At 41.5% G+C, this 22865-nt stretch overlaps 1 long non-coding RNA gene across 2 annotated transcripts in view; it reads right to left on the bottom strand.

Annotated features, from left to right (window-relative positions):
• Positions 1–21920, bottom strand: part of LOC111065209 — a 72550-nt gene extending 50630 nt beyond the window's left edge. The window contains exons 1-3 of one of the 2 annotated variants that reach the window (XR_002606970.2): positions 21681–21920; positions 19333–19422; positions 234–318 (exon numbers count right to left, since the gene is read on the bottom strand). This is a non-coding gene — a long non-coding RNA (uncharacterized LOC111065209). Of the gene's footprint in view, positions 1–233; positions 319–19332; positions 19423–21680 lie in introns of those variants that run through there. The other variant, XR_005968304.1, reaches the window with a different exon arrangement.
• Between the last annotated feature and the right edge of the window lie 945 nt (positions 21921–22865).

Below are 22865 nucleotides of genomic sequence, written 5' to 3' on the forward strand. Positions count from 1 at the left end.
TGGCAGAAGGGAAGCGATGCGATGCGATGCGATGCCATGCGATGCGATGCGATGCCAGTAGAGAGAAGTGCAAATGGCAGTCGAGTGGCGTCGGCCATTTGCAATAAATGCCAAATATCCCCAAAAGCAGGCAATGGAAATGGCAATCGTTGATGTTGATGGCGCGTCCGCACGGCAATCGGCTCAGCGGCTGCCTGCCTGCCTGCCTGCGTAACCTGAGCTGAAACCTCTCACTGCCATCGCATCCCCTCCAACCGAACTGCAGTGCTTACAAATGCAAATTGAAACATGATAATTGGTCGCCGTCAAATGTGTACACTGGCAGAAAAAAAAAAAAATACATAAAAGAAATGAAATAGAGAAAATGGCAGAAAGTCTCATCGCGGATCGATTGAAAGTTTTGTGGCACTTATTTATTTATGTGGTCTATGAATTTTGGCTTAAAGTCTCGACTGCAATTTAAAGCCACTTATTATCAGCAAGCGCAGCTTGCAATATTCTAGCAAATATTTACGAGCCATCTGTTTGATTCTGTTGCCCAGCACATTGGCTGCTTTGCTTCCTGCATACATTTTAATCGCTGGCCAGCAGCTGCCAGTGTCAATGTTTTTCCTCCTGGCGTTTGTACGAATATACTGTGTATATCTCTTCGATCTCTCTGTGCTGCAAATGAAAACACTATTTAGTAGTGGGAAATGTCTTGAGTTGGGCCTTTGCTTTGCTAACGTTAATCTAAGCCTTGATCCGGGCTGCTCTTTTCTCTCATTGGCTGCTTGGCTTCTGTCTGATATCAGCCTGAGATCTGTAGCTGCAGTTGTGAGTGGGAAACCTTTGATCTTAGCACACTTTGATGCAGCCTTATCTTATTTTGCAGCTGAAATCGTGCTGCCTGCTGACTGCTGCCTGCTGTTGGCCTTCTTTCAGTTCTACACGCGCCACTGCTGCTGGCTGCCTCCTGCCACACATAACCGCCCCCCCACACAACCATTCGATCCTTTAAGCAGATTGAAATGCCATCAATGCCGTGCTGTGCCGTGCCGCACAATGCAATGCATCATGCACCATTTAATGAGCATGCCACTAAGCGTGCAACTTTACGAGCGCGAAAATAACAATGGAAATTAGTTCTATTGAACATTAATTATTATTGTAATGGGATTATTGCGAGGATAACAATACAACAAAAGAGAAAAGGAAAAAAAAAACACGCTTTAAATACGCGAAATTCAATCAGAAATTTCGACTGTTTTTTCCACTGTGCAACGGGGGCGGGTGGCTGGTGGGGGGGGTGGTGAAATATACTATGCATATGCAGGTGACTGTGTGTGCATGTGTGAGTGTGCGTGGTGGGGCAGGGGGGCGCAGGGGGGCGCAGATTAATTCACTCAACTGTAAAACCGCTCATTGCTGTAACATTTACGCAGCGGCGCGTCCTGCGGTCAGTGGCGTTGACCAGGACATGCCACGCCCCATTCGCCCAGCAAAATGATAGCCAGAGAGCGGAGCGAACGAGTGGCAAGTGGCAAGTGGCAGGTGGCAATAGCAGCTACCAGGTGCTCGTCCTGATTTGCTCGCTTTCGTTGCAATTGTATTCCACGGGACTCTTCAGATTCCTATAGCATAATTATGGCATGGCGCATGGCGCATGGGGCATGGGGCATGGGGCAACGTTGTGTGTCGCTTACAAAAGCTTAGCACTGGGCTTACAGTTACAGTTACAGTGCCACTGGGCACTGGACACTGCAACACTGCGACAGTGGCAGTTGCAGTTGCAACGACGACAAAGTGAGCCAGACTCAAAATTGGACTATCCGTTCGCCCAATTGATATTCCTGCTAATTGCCAACGCGTCCGTTCAATGTGCAACGTGCCCCCCATGCCATCCCACGCAATGTGCAACATGCATTCCGCCAACCGCCGTCAACTCTGCCTTGGGGGGGGGGGGCACAACCCAAATGCTGCCAATGCTGCCAAGTCGATATGCGTATTCTGCCGCCTACTGACCAATTATGGCCGCTTGGCCTCGCCACATGCCCCCCAACACCACCCACCCCACCCATTCACTCAGCGACGCTCCACTTCGCAGCAAGCCGCATGGCACGATTCATTGCCTAAGCAGCAACCACCTGCCCCCAAACCCCGTTCATGATCATAAATTTAATGACGTTGCCTGCCCATACATACATATGTAATGGCACATTACTAAGTATTTGGAGCCAAGGCAGGGGGCAGGGGCTTTGAGTACTGTTTAATGTTTGCCGGTTTACGGTATACAAAATATACACTACAATTTCGAACGCACTTCACACAGGATAAAAATTATGTTCTGCTTAAACATTGCAATATACATACATACATATATGGTAATCATGGTTAGTTAGTTATCTTATTCAGAAATTATTAAATTTAGAAAATTTGTAGGTGGAGTTTTGAGCCTTTTGGTAAATAAAGCTGTTGAATAATTTCGGTTTTTATTGATAGAAAGAATCTCTTAAGAGATATCACAATAGTATGACCCTTGAAAAACCAGACAAAACCAGAAAGAAGACAAACTCTGACTGTCACGAACTCTGCCTGCCAACATTTGTGCTTGGAAATTAAATTTAAAATTTTCAAAAAATCTCTAATAGTTAACTTTCTATAAACTCATAATTTTTGCTCGGCGTTTGCAATGCCAATTCCAAATAGAGTAATAGCTACAAAAAATTGTTTGACCTTTCATACGATTTTTTAATCGTGTGGATGCACAATGCACAATGTACCTGTAGATATTTTCAAGTGCATATAATTGTTATTAATTGTTAAAACAAAGTTTTGAACTTTTTTTATAGATCTCTAAAACTTAAAAAAAAAAATTGCATTCATTTTATGTGAACATTTTAAAATTGCAAAAAAAAAACAATTCCCAGAAAATTGTGCATAAAAAAGTCCATACGATTTTTTTAATCGTGTGGATACAATGCACAATGTACCAGAAGATATTTTCAAGTGAACATAATGGTTGTTAAATGTTATAATAATGTTTTGAGCTTTATTATAGACCTATAATACTTTCAGAAAAAGTTGCATTAATTTTATGTGAACATTTTAAAATTGTAAAAAAAAAAACTCACAAAAAATTGCCCATAAAAAAAAGGTGTTGATACCGATTTCAAGACCGATTTGCCTCAGGAAATATGGAAAAACTGAAATTCGAGTAGGATTTTGTGTGACCCTGTGGCTTTCCGTTTCTTTTAATTTTATTCCGGGTTTTGCTTCATGGGCCCCCGCCTTGCCTTGCCTTGCCTTGCCACGCCTTTTGCTATGCTTTGCTTTGCTTTGGCTGTTTGTTTGTTTGTTGTAGTAATTTTCCTAATTTCCAACTCAGTGCAGCAAAGACGAAAAGTGGAAACAAACCCGAATCAAAGCCTTGCCCGTCGCCAAAGCGTCCGCCCACTGCCAAGCGACACAACGACACGACGACCCACCAACGTTCAACCCACTCAGTGCGACGACGACGACGACGACGACGACGAAGAGTTTTCTGGGGCGAACGCCCGAAAAACGTTGTTCGCTTCGCTTTGTTCTAATTGAAAACGAAAATGTAATTAGTTCTCTCGCCTACAAACGACAATGTCGGAGGCGCTGCCAGACGAAGCTTCAAACGAAACCGAAAAACGCACGCAAATGTCGCAAAGTTTGTTTAAAAATTACCAAGGCAGCGAGGCAGCGTGGCAAGGAGAGAGGTTCGCAACCGGCCTGAGGGGGTGGCGCATTGGGGCTATGGCGATGAGTTTGTGGCAACAATTAGCAGCAAACAGCTCAAAGAATCGGCAACGGGAGCTTATTAGACGAAAGACGACTCCAACTACCAGCCCCAGTCCCAGTACCAGTACCAGTCCCATCCCCCCGCCACCGCCCCTCTTTAGGTCATGCCTTCAATGGCATGGGGCAAAAGTATACTTTATGCATATGGTGGCAAACACTTGCCAAAGCTTGAGCCGCGAAGCCAACAAAGCCAACTGCCAACTCACAGCTCCCCCCCCCACACACACACAGAAAGCGTAGGGTGGCATGTGCCAGGGATCTGGCGGGGATTTGGAGAGGATTTTTCTGTGGAAGTCGGACGAGTGCCAGGCCAAAGACTGGAACATGTTTAAAGTACTTCCGCGGTTGCCCTCAGCCTTCACCCACACACACACAAGTTATCCCAATACAATTGTTAGAGGTGGGCAACACTCTCTCCCTCTCCCTCTCTCTCTCTCTCTCTCTCTCTCCCCTCCAAACCAACTCTGGCGCTAATGAGCGAGCGAGCGAGCAGCAGCAGCAACAGGATGGGTTACAGAATAATGCTAATGGATATTTTGTGTTTTTTAGTTTGAATCAAAATGACACAATGAAAATCACCTGAATTAATTCCTAACATCATTTAAAACAGCATCGATGGGCTGTTCAAATCTTTTAATAAATGAAAATTTAATTTTACCCTTTTTTTCTTCCAGTCGAATATTTAATTTAAATATTCTATTTTGCTCTGAGTGTAGCAACCTACGGGAAAAAACGATTTTATCTAATGATTATTTATGTTAAATTTTTCCCTAGACTAGCATGGAGAATTGTGTCCAACCGATCGATCTCGCTGTATTTTGTTATTGGATTCTTCGCACCGAAATTTAAATATTTTCTGGATCTAGACAGGTAGACAGAGCTCTCCCCAAGATGCAATATCTTGGCAGCATATAGGCATTGATGGAATATTTTACACAAATTTAATGATGCCCCTAAACAAATTTAATTAAATATAAACTGTGAAAAACATTTAATATCAACCTTTTTTTGTTGCATTGATTTTTAGAAATATTCTGATTTAATTGAGCCTCACAATAATGGGCAATTAACAACATACAGTTGCGAAAAAAAATAATAGCGCCACTACAATACATTTTGTTCTTGATAAAAAAAAATGCGAGAACTCTTGGGTTTTTTTTAAATTTTTATTTTTTATATTGCTTGTTATTCCCCATAAACAAAAAAAGTGCTACCGCTCTTCAAATTTCTGTCTATATATTTTTTGTAACTGCTTTTCTGTTGCACAGCCCGGGAGAAATTCCGTGAGACATCCATGGACAGTGTATTAAATCTGCGGTTTATTTTGAGGATCAATTCTAAGGATTCTTGGCAACCTCAACACAAATGTATCTATGTGCGATGTGTGTGGGTGTGCCCCTTGTGTTATGCAATGCGCTTTTACTTTTACTTTTTCCTGCTTTCCCTGTCTGTTCTGTTCCCCCCTATCGCCTGTTCGATTCGCTTTCACTTTGTGCTCTCATGCAAATCTTGAAGCGAGTGCCATGGAGTGAGTGTACATCTGTGTATCTTTGTGTGTCGTTGCATAGCTATAAATGTATCTGCTGTGTGTGTGTGTGTGTCTGTGGTATTTGTAGCTTCATTTGCGCTTTGACTTTTTAATTAATGGCATCAAATTTGTTTAATTGAAAATTTCTTTTGCCACCTGCAACAAAATGGGGAAAACAAAAATTCAATGGCAAGAAGCACTACACAATTTGCCGATCCCTCCCACGATTGCTTCGATTTGATGCATGCAGCCCCCCTCCCCCCGTATAGCGGAATGGAATTGAATATTGAATAACTGTCAGGCAGCAGCTTAAAGCTCTGTCGCTGTCTCTTTCTAGCTCTCTGCGCGCGCATTAACCTTAATTAGCTTGAATATTTCAAGTTCGAACTTTTGCGGCAATTTAAAATCGCATTTTAAATCGCATTTCAATCCGCTGCCACAATACAGCATCAGAGTGTGTGTGGGATGTGCGGCGGCAGGCAGGCAGGAGCAATTGAAACTCATTGAAAATGTGTTAACCCACATTCCAATAAATCAGACACCAAATATTCTGCTATTCATATCGAAAATGCCTGTCATCTAGCGCCCCCCAAAAAAAAAACCATTGACGGGAACTCGACATACGCGTGGAGTTCGAGGGTATATCGCATTTATACGTGCTTTATCGCTTTATCCTTGAATATAATATTATGGTTTTTTTTTTTCGTGAAGGTAAAACCATATTTAAACGATAACTTTGCATGCATTTGGAAACTTTCAATCTTTAAGAAATATCGTTTTTACGTGAGATGGAAATTAACGAAAAAATCACTGAAATTTACATAGTAATTAAAGCACACTAAAATTGCATACGAGTAGATTTGCAAAATATTTGATCAACATATGTACATAGTATGAATTATATGTTAAATATATTTATTATATATTATATTAATTTATATTATATTATTTATATATTATATTATAATATATATGTATTATATTATATTATTTATATTTATTTTTATTTATATTTATATTATTTATATTATTATTATATTAAATATTTATATTTAAAATCAAAACTAAATAATTTTTATATTACATAAATTACGTATTTTAATTTTTTGGATTATTTAATTTAATTATAGCTGTGTGTTCTTTTACTATCCCCGTGGTTTCTGAGTGTCAAATCCCAAAATTTGTATAATTCTATTAAATGATACATAAAAGCTTATTAACAGCAGTGAAAAATATTTAATATTTAATTTAATATTTATATTTAATATTATTAATTAATATTTAAAGTTAATATTAATTTAAATTTGAGCATATATGTATATAATAAAAAGTATTTATCAACAATCAGCTATGTTATGTACAGTGGCTATATTTTCATCTCTTCCGCAAATCACACAAAGTGCATGCAGAATTTATATGATACAAATCTCACATTCTATTGGTTGATATGCCATGTAAAAATAATTATATGTGTTCAATAATACCCTATTCTTTATGGTCAGAGCTTAGAGGGATTTCTGTTCTCGGTTGGCTTGGATAATCCCAGCTTTTGATGAATTTTTAATGCCATTTTCAGCATCTCTCTCTAGAACTCTCTCTGGTGTAATCATAATTAAGTTTTGTCTTTCCCGTTGACTTATGCAATTCGACAGAAAAGCTGTGACAGCGGTGGGCAGGGGGCAGGGCAGGGTTCGGGGGATGAGATGCAACTTCGTTAAGCCAATGAATCGAATGTGGTGGCTGTCAGTGGCCTGACTGGCTGGCTGGCTGGCTGGCTGGCTGGCTGGCTGGCTGGTACCCTAAATGTGTGCATTAAAAATTTGTTACCCAACTGAAGCCCCGAATACCCACCGGGGCAGACAGACAGACAGACAGACCGATTCAATTGTTTGCCTAATGCAATTTACTGTGCACCAGATGGAGATGGAGTTACAGATGAGAATCCAAAGCCGAATACGAATTCGAATCCGGATGCGATTGCGATTGCTGCTGATGTAGCTTCTGGATGCTGGATGATGGCTCTGGAAGCTGCTGCTGCTGCTGCTGCTGCTGCTACGACTGATGCTTGGGGGGAGGGCCAAGGTAATCAACAATCAAAATCCAAAGTCGTTGGGCAGCCAACGATAACGCCCACTCCAACGGCTTTTTGAGATGGGATGGGTTTGGGTCGAGGCGGCACAGACGTCGCCGCCGCTCGTTTGGGTCACTCTTGATGACGACAATTTGCATGTCAAGTCCATTAGGAGCATGTTATCATCCATCGCTGCCACCAGTGCCAGTCCCAGCCCCAGCCCCAGTCCCTGCCACACACCACAAGAGATGCAACAGCAGCAGCAGCAACAGCAGCTTTCTCCTACCCATTTCTTCTTTCTCCGGGGTTTTTTTTGTTTTTTTTTTTGCTTTTTCTGCTGCATTTGGCGCTCGTTCTTTGCCCTCTTCTCTCCAAGAGTTGTTTCTATTTTTTTTTTTTGTTGTTGCCTTGTTAAGCGCAATTAGTCGGTATTGACCATTCCCACACACACTCACACACACCCACACACGCACACTTACACTGTGAGAAAAACACACCCATAGTTGGGCGTTGGGCTTGGGCTTGAACGGTGGCATCATCGATGTGCCCCCTGCAATGATGTTGGCTGGCGGTGTTGGCTTGCCTTGAAATTCTAGATGTTTCATTTGTGCCACTTTGCCACACGGCTCCCCGCATCCACGCCTCAGCACCGCCTTACCTCTCCTTTGGTCGTTTCAATCAACAAATTAATGCAACAACAGCTTCGGGATTTGCCAGTATGGCAGCAACGCATTCAATTTTCACTTCACTCTTTTTTTTTCACTTTGTTTATTAAAATCTGCACAACAATTTCGTTCGTTCGTTCAGTCATTCCGGCAGTAGTGGAAAATGCGCAGGAATTAGGAAAGCGCCCGAAAGTATGCAGTGCGGCTTAAAAAAAATTCGCATCGATTTTTGCATCCAACAATTTGAGTGAGTGGTGTGGGGAGAGTGAGAGGCGAGGCGGTACATACGAGTATGCATTATACAAATTTATTTGTACTTAAAAATGGAATTGTGGAACCGAATATTGCTATATGAACAAAAATCCCATTTATACATGCCGTCAGTCTCGAAAATCGTCCGCTTTCGCACGAAACCCCCCCCACCCCCCTCCCCTTTATGTAACACTATGCTATGTTTGGCCCAATTTTTTGAAATGAAAATCTACAATGAAAAGCGGTACAAGCACATGTGTAAAATCTATGCTGAAAAGTTTTTTGGATTTTGATTGTTAGTTTTAATGGATTTCCCCAACTAGAGTAATCCTATTTAATACAAATATTTTCATTTTCTTTGGAAATGCTTTTAATAATATTTTATTTTAATGGAATTTTTGGATTCCTGGAATCTCCCTCTTGAGAGCACATATTTAAGCCACAATAGCGAATATAATTATTCTATTTTAAAAATCACACAATAAAAAATCATTTTAAGTTTATAGCATTTTCTTTGATAAAAAAAAATGAATTAATTGATTAAATAATTATTAATTATTATTATTTTAATAATGATTAGGGATAATTATAAATAATAATTGAAAATTATATATATTAACTAAAAAATAAATAAATAAAATTAATAATAAAAACCTTTATAGATATTTGTACTAATCGAGGTCACATATTAAATAAATTTTTGCGTATCAAAAAAATGTAAACGAACTTTTATATTTTTGCTTATCAAAATTTTGTATTTGGTTTTAGAAATAATTAAATTTTGTAATCAAAAAGTACACGAAATATGAGTGTGAATGAGTTTTCTCTGCAAGCTACTAGAATTATTTGTGACAAGCGAAACCTTTGACCAAAACTCCGCAAATATTTGCAACATTTAACTTTCAACATTAATTTATTAGTGGGTAGTTACATAAGTACGTACTCTCAGCAGGGGGCGGGTCTATCTATCTATCTGACAGCTGTCGAGGGGGGCCAGCAGCAGCACTTACTTCTACCAGGAAAAGGATTCCATGGCGGTCCATGCTTACCGTAATGCGCACAACAATTCCCAGAAATGTTATCTAACAAAATGAAATGATGTAGCAGGCTCTGGAATAGAATGGAATCAGAGCCGGGCTCTGAGAATCAAAATCACCCTCCTCGGTAACTACGCCGTAGTAGATTTCCAGGAATTATTGGCTTTGCTGCTGCTGCCTGCCTGGTGCCTGCTGCCTGGTGCCTTGATTTTTACTTTTTGTTATTTTTTCGAATTATAATGATGGGAAGAATGGCCTGAGGGCGCACACCTTAACTCATAAATAATTTACCCCCCAAATGAATGGCTAAACGAGATGCAATTTTGCCATGGGCCCCCTCCCCGCCCCACCAAGGTAGCATTTCAATTTTTAGATACTTTTTACAAGCTCCGATCCGGAAGTAAAAAGCGTTTTTTTTGTTTAGGATTTTGAACAGAATTTAAAAGTTGATCAAAATTAATGAAAATCGTATTTAAAATTGCATTCAACTTTTACTACTACTATAAGTTGTACGATTTTTGTAGTTCCTTTTCCAGCTAATGAAATATTTATACTTGAAGCTTTAAGGGCGAGAGAGCTTTGGGCTGTTCTCGGAATTTGAAATTTGTGTCTTTTATTCTGATTAGAGGACTTTTCGTGCTTCCAGATTCGCTCTGTCCGACACACACACACACTCTGTGGGTGGGCTGAATTCCCCCTTTTTGTTGGGGGGTTTTTTTTTGTTTGTTGTTGTTCCCACTGTCACTTCATCACCTTAACCCCCCCCTGCCTCCTGACTCTAGCTCTGAAGTGTGGCAGGGCATCTGCCTTAGCCCTTAACCCTTGGCCTGGTCTGTTGCCTTTTTGATTGAGTTGCAGCAGCATTCTTAAGGCGAACCGCTTACGGTTTTTGTGTGTGTGTGTGTGTGTGTGTGTGTGTGTTGGCTACACTTTTTGCATTTTACACTCGACCAATGTGGTTGCGGATAGAGTGTGGCATGTTGCATTCAGGGGGTCCTGCCTGCTGCCTGTTGTGAGTGTGACACAATTTGCTTTTTGCACTCTGGGAATGCCCAGCGATAAGCAGCAGCAGCAGCAGCAGCAGCGAGAGAGAGAGAGAGAGAGAGAGCAAACAGCAGGTGCATGCCACCTACTGGACGTTTGTCTTCATATTTTAACATGTTTTTACGACATGCGTGTCTTGATAATTTTCCATTTGCCACAAAGATGCGGCCAAGCAGATGGCCGGGGAGGATATACCACCCACCCCCACTCCCACCCCCATGTATCTGTGTGTGTGTGTGTGTGTGTTGCACTTAATTGCTACCGCTACAGCAACAAGAGCACCAGGGAGCGCCTGGGAGCGCCTGGCAGTGGAGTCCAAAGAGATTTTTGAGCGGTTGGCTGTTGGCTGTTGGTTTTGCTGTTGGCCTCTTGCCAAAAATTGAATGTTTGCCGCCGCCACTCGTGTTGGCTGCCTTCGCACTCTCTTCAGAAATGTTGCATGAAATTTTCAAACTAAATATTTTATGATTTATTTGCGTGCTGCACTTAACAGCCCAGGACATGCACATGGACATGGACATGGACATGGACACCGACACGGGATGGGACGGGGATGGGGACGGGAGGGTGGACACAGACACGGTACATGGACATGGAACGACCACTGAGCTGTCCAATTTTTGGTCAAGTATTGCCATATGATGTGTTAGCTCCCCCCCCCCATCACCCATTCCGCATCTATTTCGGCTGCCATCTACGCTCTTTGCGTCTCTGTTTTGACGCATTTAACAAATTGGCTAAGCAAATTTTGCACATTGATTCCCAACGACAAAACAAAAAAAAACAATTGGCCAAAATGATTTAGGATAAAATATATATTTTACTGTCAAACTCAATCAAGTGGGGCAATGCATTGAGCATCACCAGCCCGAATTCCCAGCTGGATTAATGAGCAGTTTACGGGCCTACAACAATGGGGGCATGGGCATGGGCATGGGCATGGGCATGGCATTTATTATTGAGTCACTGGGGGATTTGGCCACACTCGCTCTCTGAATGTGAAAAGGCTGCTTAATCTACTGCAGAATGGAGTGCGATGGACAGGCTGGCTGGCAGGCAGGCAAAAGTGAATTTATATTTACTCCAATGAGTACAGTACAGTAGCTGGCTGCAAAATGAGTCTTTTTGTTCGGTCCACTTGAAATCGAATTGCGATCTCAGTCTCAGGAAACCAACACACACACACACACACATATATATGTATATAGTTGATTGCTTAAAGTATAACATAACATAACTACAGCTCTCTAGAAAATCAGCAATTTGATTAATTAAAACATTTTGCTGTTAGCGCCCCACAGCCGCCCCAAGTCCTTATCGAATATTCTCGAGTATATCGTATGTAATGTTAGCAAAATTCAAACACTTTTGCAACTACATATGTAGCTGAATAGCTTTGCAAGTCCTTCAGCTACAATTTGCTGGCCCATATTTGATTGGTTATTGTGTGGATTAATAATGCATCGGAGCTGCTTTCCATCGGCAGCATTTTGACAACAAAAATAAGCTGATAATGATACTCAAATCTTAGCATGGCATGGGGCAGGGCATGCTATAAAACACACACAGCCATATTTATATTAAATTTTCTTAAAACAAATATTAAAAAATTAAGAAGAATTTAATTTGATTTAAACCATATACATATATATGATAGATATATTAAATACCAGTTTAATTTTAATAATATTAAATTAATAAAGTAAAATAAAATTAACAATAAAAATATTAATATTAGTATTAAAATAAAATAAATAAAATATAATATTAAAATAAATATACCATAGTATATTAAATGCATGGGAAATATTTAATTTAAATATTTATAAGTGAAATATATTTCAATGAATTAATTCCATATTAATGATTAAATGTAAGTGCAAAAACTTTAATTTAATTGTTCTGGCTTTGTAGATTTCTTGAGTTTCGTTTCAGCACAAACATTCTTTGGGAATCACAAACAACCAAAAAAGGTCACTGGGCAAAGTAAGACTTACAACAACAAATAAATCTCCATAGTAACATTTAAGCACTAGCCAAGATGATGCCCTGCCAGAGTGGTCATGTTTTTTACTCTCAACACACACACTAAGTAATTTCACTACATGGGACCAGCTCGCTCATAAAAGTTGCTGGAGAGAAATGGCGCTCATGAGCCATTAGTTTGGATGGGAGATTGCCTTGGGGGAGGGTCTAGGGTGTGGGTGTGGGTATCGTAAAGATGAGGCAACGATGAGAATGAGTGTGCCACAACAATAAACGACAAGAAACGACAATTATGAGTGGCACATAAAGCGAATGCAATTACGGATGATTCAACAATGAAACGACTCTTAACCAGAATGACAGCGATTAAACGCAGCGATTGCACCAGCCAAAGCTATCGAAATACTTGCCTATCGAAGGGATGACGATGATGATGCTAATCGAATGACAGTGCTGGCATTGAATTTGACATTTCATAATACGTTGTGCTTAGAGGAAAGTTTGGCTACAAAACAGTCCCCAAAAAAAGGCTCCAAAATAGTCTCTAAATTAAATATAATATAATATAAATAAATAGTCTATAAAACAGTCTCCAAAACAGTCTCAAAAGCAGTCTCCAAAACAGTAGTCTCCAAAACAGTCTCAAACACTTTGCTTTTTTTTAACCTATTCTCATGAAGTCGTATTTGAAGCCAGTTCAAAGCCACAAACATGTTGCATTAATTTTATTTAAAATCTAAAAAAATTTCGATTAAATACTCACATCCTCCCCCCCTGAGTAAAAGCAGCAAATTTGGAAGAGACAAGAGAGGACCTTTAGTGCTGTAGCCACGCACACGAATATGCCAGTGCAGTACATTGTAGCACATGTTGCACCTACGATATGGCGTGCCTCAGTCCGTTGAATGACTGGCATGAGGCGGAGACCTTTCGCTTTTCCTCTCCATAGCCATAGCATTAAAATTACGACAAAATTTGTTGTGTGCTCGCGTGCCGGAGCAGAGGCCTTGCAGCATGATGCCAACAGAATGAATTGCGATGACCTGCTCTTCATATTTTCGATCCTTCTGGCCAAATGCAACAGCCACATATAGCCGAGGGCCCGCTTGGCACCACACGCCCAATAAAATGGAAGTATTTCGAGCATTATTTATAGGCCGAAGAAGAAACCATCCTGGACATTCAAATTGATCCACTTATGCTCCATAATTACTTTAAATTAATGAATCATATTTTTCTATGGAATCGGTTTATGCCTCGCATCACTTTTTGTCTTTTTTCTGGCTCACAGCGAATACCCTGAGAAAACAAACCGAGGGGCGCTGCTGCATGACAAAAAACTATAAGCCTTTGTTTTTCTTTGATCTCTTTGGTTTCCCAAGCAAGACTCTAAGTCCCCCATGAATCAAAAGAAAAACTAGAGAAAAATATGCCGGAAGTTTCGTACTTAAAGATTTCAGTGCCGCCTTTCCCGCCAGCTCCCTTTAAAGCAGTCATCTTTTTCTTTTTTCTTGTAGCAATGCAAAATTGATTGTCCCACCGACGACAGACGCTGTCAACCCTTTCCCCGTCTTACTGCTGAAGTGTGCCAGGTTTGCTGTGCGCCCTTTCCCGTGCTACGAGCCGTTCCAGTTTTTATTTTGGGGCATCAAGCACCCATCAACAACTGCGACCAATCGCAGCTAATCAAAGTCTGGTCGTGACCCCCCAGACCCACCACCCAGCAGCGTGAAAAAAACGAGCGAAAGGTTTTCAGGGCCAACGGTTAAGGGACGACGATGAAGGAAAGCAAAATCTGCCCTTGTCCTTGCTTGTCTTGTTTCTTGTCGTCCCCTTTTGCCCTCCCCCCTTGTCCCATGTCTAATGTCCCATGTCCCATGTCCGATGTTCGTGGCCGTGTTCCGTGTTCCGTGTGCTAGTCATAAATTCAACTTTTGCCGTTTTCTATGCGACGTTTCATTAAAAATTTAGCATGGCCCACCTTTCCCAAGGAGTGGCAGGAGTATCCATACCCCCCCCCCCATCCATTGGAGTGTGGAGCATTTGGAGGCTGTAAAGTGCGTTTGTTGGCGTTACTTTATGGCTGGAGCGCATGTAAACACGTGGCCATGTTGATGCCATGGCTGGGGCTCTGGCTATGGGGCTACTTGCCCCCAATACAGGATCCACATCTTGCGACACTTGGCGACTGGCGGCTGGGTACATGGAGATGAAGTAGTATATGGGGCAGGAAGAGGAGTAGGAGGAGGAGGAGTAGGAGGAGCTGTTGTCCCAGCTGCGCGACAACGACAACACGTAATGATTGTCCTTGTCACACACCCACAAAGGCACAACAACAACAAGTAGGACTGGGGGTTTGCTATCAACGTGAAAAATACCCAAAATAAAATAATTCCAGAAAAGAAACAATTGTAGCAAAAAAAAGGGAAAATTCTAGCAGCTGGAAATAGCTATAGATCAGTTTTTAATAAAAGAAGAAAGCATTAAATTAATTTTAAATAAAATTAAAAGTAGAATTTAATTTTTTTTAATTTAATAAATAAATAATTTAATTTAATTTGATAAATTATAAATAAAGCTATAAATTTCATAAGAAAAATATTAAATTTTGAGAGATTTTGTCACTAATTTTAAAATTAATATATGTAATATGTCTAGAGTTCACACCTTAAACAGAAAAAATTCGTACTATGATGTAAATAAAGCTCCGTTTTATATGCCCCTCATTGCACTGCAATTACAGGGTATGCCAAATACAAACACACTGAGACTGAGACTGAAACTGACTGAGGCTGCTACAGGCCATAAAATTCATGCCTTCTGACAACTGCGCCTCATACATTTTTATGACTCACAGTCATATTTATAGAGAGAGTAGAGTGTCTCCGAGACAGACAGACAGACAGACAGACAGACAGACAGACAAGACACACTCTCTGTGTGTGGCAGGCAACCAACACCTCGGGGCACACAACACACAGTTTTCCATCAGCGCCCCCAAATTAGGCAAAGGATGTACCGTATAGATAAACATCGGCCCCCAAGCGAATGAGTGCGAATGAGTCAAGGACGTCGACAGGTTCCAGGTTCCAGGTTGTAGGTTGTAGGTGCCAGCTCCCAGGTCTCAAGTCCCAGGTCCAGCAACTTGTCGACTGCATTAATTATGCTTATTTATTTAATGCCATTTGCTCATTGTTCGCCTGGGCACTCGGAGGTCATTATCGTTATCATCCGGGGGGGATACGGGTACTCAATTGAATTAATGCCACCGAAAATTGCATATGGAAATGGGGGAAACGAACGAGCATAGAATTTTCATTGAACATTTGCCAGCATGTGACAGGCCACGTTATGGTTATAATGATGATATGATATGGAGTGGAGCAAAGATTTTTGTTTCTACAACAATTCCACATGATGCCTCTCTGGCTCTGGCTCTGGCTATGGACTCTCTGTAATGAAATCAGGGATGCAGTCAGGCAAATAATTATGTGGCTGAATAACTTTTAGCCACAGACAACAGACAACAGACAATAGACAACAGACAATGATTGCGTTTATCATTTTCATGTTTTCTTAGATGGGAAAACTTCTTCGGCGAAATTTGCAAGTGGCCAAGTGGTACATATGTATGGGTTTTCTTGTAGTAATAAAAACAGGTCGGTCTTCCTGCAAAAAGTTTTTGATTAAATTCTGACAATGCATAGAATTAATAGTTGAACTTGTAGTTTGATTTAAGAGTGAAAAGAAAATACCCCCCCCGCCTGTCCGGTTGTTCCTGCTGTCCAAATTAAATATTACACATGTGATTAAACACCAGAATTTGTATAAATTGAATATCCCATGTCAATGTGTATGTGTATGTGTATGTGATGTGTTCTAGTGCATATCATTAGATGTGCTGCGGCATATCATTAGGCACATAATTTTCATTGCATTATGCATTACCACATGCGGGCATATGTTTGTATGTACTTGCCTTGCCATTGCCTTGAATTGTTTGTGCTACTCTCTCTCTCTCTCTCTCAGGAGTTTCACGTAGTAAAGGGTCTTGTGGTCACATTCAAAATGATTTCCACTGGGATATATGCATACATATATAGATATATTATCATTATCATTTGTGTAGAATACCGAAATATCCGAAAGACAGAAAGAAGACAGCATTATCAATAAGTCAAGAACTTTTCCGCTTAAAATATCTGTGAAATATAATAAAAATGCACTCAGCAGTGCACTTTTAAATTATGTAAAAATAAAGGAAAATATAAAATTATTAATATTTTATGAAATTATATTAATGCTTATTTAGAGGACCAATGTGAAGTGCAGATTTATGGGCAGCTTTTGAATGAACCATCCAATGATGCAGTAATCATAATGACCGATGATTGATTGATGATGACTATGAGGCGAATGACGATGATAATTCTGGCAAGGAGTGGAAAGATAAGGCAGACGAAAAAGAGAAAGAAGCGGAGGAAGAGGTAGAATGGGAACAGTTAGTCACTGACACAATCGCAATCGTTCATTTATCGTTTGTTTAACAAATGTTATCGAAATTTATATGCACTAGAAACCAACATGTTGAAAATAAATCATTTTTTAATATCAATATAAAGTTTAATTTAATTCTATTGAATGACACGTGTCATACAGCAGTGCACCTCGATCGATCAGGCTGCAAATGACTTTGCATCCACTTCGAAAAGTTAGATAATTTTTCGGAGATGACTCACAGATCCCAATGTCCTGGGGGCTATGAGAATACATAGTACCATTCTGCCATGGAATGCTTTATCATAGCGATGGAACCATCTGGGATTTTTCCCAGAAACGTGGAACACACACAGACACAGAAAGTAGCCCACCCCTCGGCACGTGAAAGTAACGAACATAAATATAAGACGAAATAAGAAATACAAAAATACAAAATACCAGCGATAATTCAAAAGCCCAACCACCACATACGTGAGGGCCAACAGAATCCCTGGGTGCCTGCTGCCTTTGCTGCAAAGGAGTGGTCCGTGGATCCTGCCTGCCTGACTGCCCTTCCTGCCTGCCTGCCTGCCTGCCTGCCTGCCTTACTGCCTTTTTGGCCAACAAACAACCAAATCTCAGCCATTATTTGGCATTATTGAAGTAAGCGAATTGTTGTGAATGCATGCCCTTGCGAGGCAAATGTCTTTAAAATCGACCAAATTGGAAACAAGATTAAAAGGGAGAAAGCAGCAGCAGCAGCAGTCGTATTGGGCCAAGTGGCAGACACAGGCACCAGACAAAGGCCAAGACGTAGCAGCAGCAGCAGCAGCAGCATCAGCATCGTCTTTGCCACACGTCCCTGCATAGTGCCAATAAAGCGCAACAAAGAGCGCCTGGCCCCCAAGACCGAGAGTCGTGTCAATATTTTGACTGTGTTTTAGCCTTGGCTTCATTCTGTACACCCCCTAACCCCGCTCAGATTTCGTATTTCCCTGTGCCTGTCCCTGTCCCTTTCGATGTCCTCTTTCCCTCTCTCCTCTCTCTCTCTGGGAGCTGTCTTTGCCTTGTGGCGGCGGCGTCCTCTCTCCGGAGGTGGCCATGCGCGTCCAGCGTCAGGAATATTGATGCCTGTGGAGCGTGCCGCTGGGAATGCCATGTGGCATTTGACCATCCTCCTCCTTCGCCTGCGCCCATGTATCTCTACCCAAAAAATCTCTCCCACATACAAAAAAAAAAGAACAGAGAATAGATAATAAAAAAAATATATGGGAATAAGATCGACTAAAGGATACCCAGCTTTTGGGGAGCTAATTATTCGCAGATAGCCCTACTTTTAGGGTGTGAAAATTCCATTGAAAACTTTCGTATTTTTTGCAGATAAAAGCTGTAATAAGATGCCACAACGGTGCAACCAATTTTCAGTTACGAAATAAACTCTTTTTCTGCCCCTTTTTCTGCCCCTTTTCTGCCCCTTTTCTGCCCCTTTTCTGCCCTTCTGCCCCCTCCCTCTGTTTCTGCCCCTTTTCTGCCCTTTCTGCCCCTCCCTTTTCAGCCCTATATCCGCCCCTTTTCTGCCATTTTCTGCCTTACATCTTCCTTCCATTTTGCGTTCTTTCTTTTCATGTCACATAGCTGCTGCACATGTGCAGCATACCCAGAGAGCGAGAGAGAGATGATCCATCAGTGGCATGGTCTTGACCACAGCCAGCGCATGTTAAACACTAAATAGAGGGCTCTGGCCATGGGCCAGAATCCATCTTCAAATGGCTAGGACGACATAAATTAGCGGCAGGCTGTGCGTCCCACTCCACTTCACTCCACTCCACCCTCCACCCTCCCTACCGCCTTCTGCGCTTTGTGTGCGAAAGTTTTGCGGCTAGCTGCCTCATATTGCGGCACGCAGTTTATCAAAGTCTTCGCCCCCGACGCGTCGGCTGCGTTCGCTCTCCGCTCGGAGAACGTGGAAGCGCAGAACGCTTAACGTAACGCCAACCAGCACCCAACTTACGACTGGCGTTGCCGCTGTTGCCGCTGTTGCCGCTGTTGCACATCACGTGACCTGCCAGCCAAATGAAATTCCTAGTCGGCGTCACATGGCGCGCGCACAACGAACGGTTCTGTAATTGAGTTGCCGTCGCATGCACTTGCCCCCCCCCCCCCCCCATACACCTTCTGTATGTGTAATTACTTAAAATTCCAGTCTTAAGGCAGAGCCTCAGGCCCAGCCACAGCCACAGCGTGCAACCCCACAAGTTGCAAGTTCCAGGTTACAGGTTACATGCTTCGTGACAGCTCACATGCTGTTGCATTTATTAATTCAATTTCCTGGTAATTCCTGCTAGCAGCCACCCAAAAGGATATCAATTACAAATAGAGCACACAAAAAACGAATCTATGGGGGGGGTGTAATTGTTGGAAGAATCGAGAAAACAAAAGTGAATGATTTATGCTTGTACTTACCCCAAAATCAATCAAATGAGCTCAGCATCAAAGAGCATGAAAGAGCTGCCGTTAGAGCTGCCCCAGACACAATCTCTTCAAGCGAAATTACTGCAAATGGAGTAAATGTTTTTCAATTAAAATCTGTACATCTTTTTTTTCAGTAGCTTATCTGTGCCAAAGTTCAAAATAGAATAAGCCTGATATTTCGGCCCTATTTTCTATGCTTAAATCTTGTTACATCCCATATTTAAATGGATGGATGCTACATCTGTCATAATCCAACAGGATTCGGCAATCGTTCACACATTTTATTTGGAAAATTTAATTGTAGATTGATAGAACTTACAAGCTCAGGCCGCTCGCTCGGGTGCCGTGTGGATCGTAAGAGCGCTAACAGTGCACTGATAACAGGCTGTTAAACAAGTGCAGTGCTGTAGTCGGCTGTAACAGATTGTTAATCTTAACTCCTGTAACAGTGCAATGTTACTAAACAGTATTGTCTTTTCCAATGAGCAAGACCTGATGATCTGAACTTCCATTGAGTGTTTACACAAATTAAAATGACTCCCATGACATAATATTTATTTATTTACCATGTACAATATGTACTATTTACTATGTGTACTATCTGGTTGCCACTCAAACGAGCAATGCATAGAGAAATGTCCAATTTCGTTCTGATGCCCCAAGCGTCGAACGAGAACGAGTATATACTACTATATGCTATACATACATATGTATATGCTCCGTACTATATGTATTTGTGTGATGATATTTCAATGGCCAATGGCCAAATATCCACATAATCAACTAAATCAAGACCTGCTTATTTATTTATTTGCAGTCGATAATCAAACCGCAAAATGACCGCCCCACCCAAGTACCCTCTGGGGCAGCAGCAGCGGCAGCGGCAGCCCATCGCTCACTTGATATTAGTTTTTAATTATGCCACATTTGATTGCATTAACTCCGCAGCCCACGCAGTTGTTTACCCGAACATGTGGCGCCCCAAAGGGAGGCTGCTAAAAAAAAAAGCAAAAATACCCTGGCGGAATCGAATTCTAAACAAGAAAGGAAATGCAATTGGGGAAACAAACCAAGCTGTGGGCATACCCTTTCTTTTCTGTGACAATGGAATTGAACGATAAACAAAATAAACAAAGAATTCGCATATTTACTAATTACAAAAGATTACTTATTTTTTCAGATTATTTAAGACTATTCTAAACCATCTTTTGTGTTGCAAAAACTTGGGAAAAATTACTTAAGTCATCCGTTTACGATCCTTCTTTTTATATTTAGCTCTTACTTTCCGATTAATTAATCAGCTGAACTGTTAGTGAAGAAAGACATCAAATGTAAACATTTTTATGTATTTTTTTTTTGATCAGCAAATAGATGTTTCCTTTTACTACCAGACGAACTCCTGGCTGTCCATGGTAATCCTTTCTTTTCTCTGTTTCAAATTCATGCAATAAGTCATGTTACCTTCTCTCTCGCTCTGTCTGTGTGGGTAAGCGCTTTTTTTTTTTTTGGGGTGGGGGGGGGAAATCGAACGGAAAAAGGCAACAAAATGCTGCGAAATAAATTATAACCACAAAAATGCAATTTAATACAAATCTAATTCGAGCGCATCAGACTTTTGCCAGCTGTCCTGTCCTGTCCGCGTGTTTGTGTAAAATTGCTGGCCCCCGCTATCCCAGTTGATGGCGATTTTTAATTGAAAGCGCGACTTTTGGGCTTTGGACCAGAGCCACCAACACACACACACACACACACACACACACTTAATCACACTCACACACACACATATGCAGATGCAAAACGCATACAAACGCACATTCAGCAGCAGCAGCTGCATGAATTTCATTAGTAAACTTTTAATTAGAAAAATTTCAGCATGAATTTAATTAGTGTATAAACATACATACATACACACGCTCGTATGTGCTCAAATACAAAGCCGAAAATTAAATGTAATAAAATGAGAAAATGAAAATGAAATGCAACTGGACCCCACGCCAAATTCCAACACCTGACAACGTCCTGACAACACCACCCGCTGCTGACATCGTAGGGGCTACCACCGCCAGACCAGACCACCAGCTCGTTCATCTTAGCCAAGACAAAAACCAGAACTTCATTGCTGCATAGGTGGACAAGGACGAGAAAGGGGACGAGCAACCACATCCAGTGGCGTAGCTACGTAGGGGAAAAACGGCGCCGAGTGTGGGGGGAGGGATAACAAAAGATCTAAGCTAGAAAAAACGCAAGGCGTGCTCTTAAGATTAAGCAAAAAAAAACAGTATGCAAAGAGAACAGGAAAACAGTAAGCAAACACTCTCTTCTCTCTCTATCTCTCTTACCGTTATGTTCTCCTACGTTTTTCTTGCTGCATTTGCTGTTTCTTTCCCACACACAGCGTTAGACTACGTAAACGCGCGCGCGACGATTCCGAACGAACGACGTACGCACCGAAACCGCAAGCGAGATTTCAATAATTTAACGCAAATTTTACGAGAGCACATATTTCGGGTATTATAATAAAACGGTTGAGGCACTACAGGACCGAAGTCCGGCTGACGTTAACCGCTGATGAAGAGACATCACCAAATTTATGTGATGCATCACCTCTCAGACGCTTGGAGAGAGAGCCGCCGCCAAGCGCCAAGAGAGCAACTCTTTTCTCCTTCACTGCGCATATTTTACGATTAAGTGGGAAAGGGACAAAACATCTTATTGGCACAATTAAAACGGTAGATGCACTGCTGACTTTTGCACATGAAAAAAAAATGAATTTATGCAAAAATGAATATGTTTGTATATAATACACTTGTAACACTTCACATGCACATATGTACATATTTCCGCACATTTCCTTCGGCGATCTGCCTTTTCGTTGCCATTTTGCCTCTTGTTTCGCCCCCTCCCTGGATCCAACACATTTTCTAGCACTAAAACACACACTTTTTGGACACATGCACTACACTGCCCTACACTTCATCGCCGAGCTGCCATTTTTCGCCAATTTGCCTCTTTCTTCGCCCCCGCCATTGAACCCGCACATTTTCTTGCACCAAACACTCACTTTTTTTGTACATTTATGTTTTACCACTACACTGCACTACACTGCACTGCATTACACTGCACAACACACCGACGCGACACTTTACCCGTTCGATTTGTAAACCTTTTCCCGATTCGCACGGACTTAAAAGCGCGCGTTTGTACCGGCCGGCCGAAAAAATGAGAGTGAGAGAGCGATGCAGATTGTCATGCGTAGGCGGCTTTGTGACTCGCTCTTTTTATGCTCTCCTCTGTCAGCCTCCCTTCCATGCTCTCCTTTTTGGTTCTCTTTCCAATTGCTCGCTCATTTGACATTTGTTTCAACTAATTTGGGGCGCTGGTGCGGCCCGCACCTGGGTGGGGGGGGGGTGGGCGTGACGTCGCATGTGGTTGCTGGAGAGGGGAAAAGTTATCTTATGTTGGAATGAGTCACAGGGCACCTCATCTACCAATCGATTAAAATCATGGAATAATTCTCCAATGTT

Source organism: Drosophila obscura, unplaced genomic scaffold (assembly GCF_018151105.1).
Source record: "Drosophila obscura isolate BZ-5 IFL unplaced genomic scaffold, ASM1815110v1 contig_73, whole genome shotgun sequence".
NCBI classification, from domain to species: Eukaryota; Metazoa; Arthropoda; class Insecta; order Diptera; family Drosophilidae; genus Drosophila; species Drosophila obscura.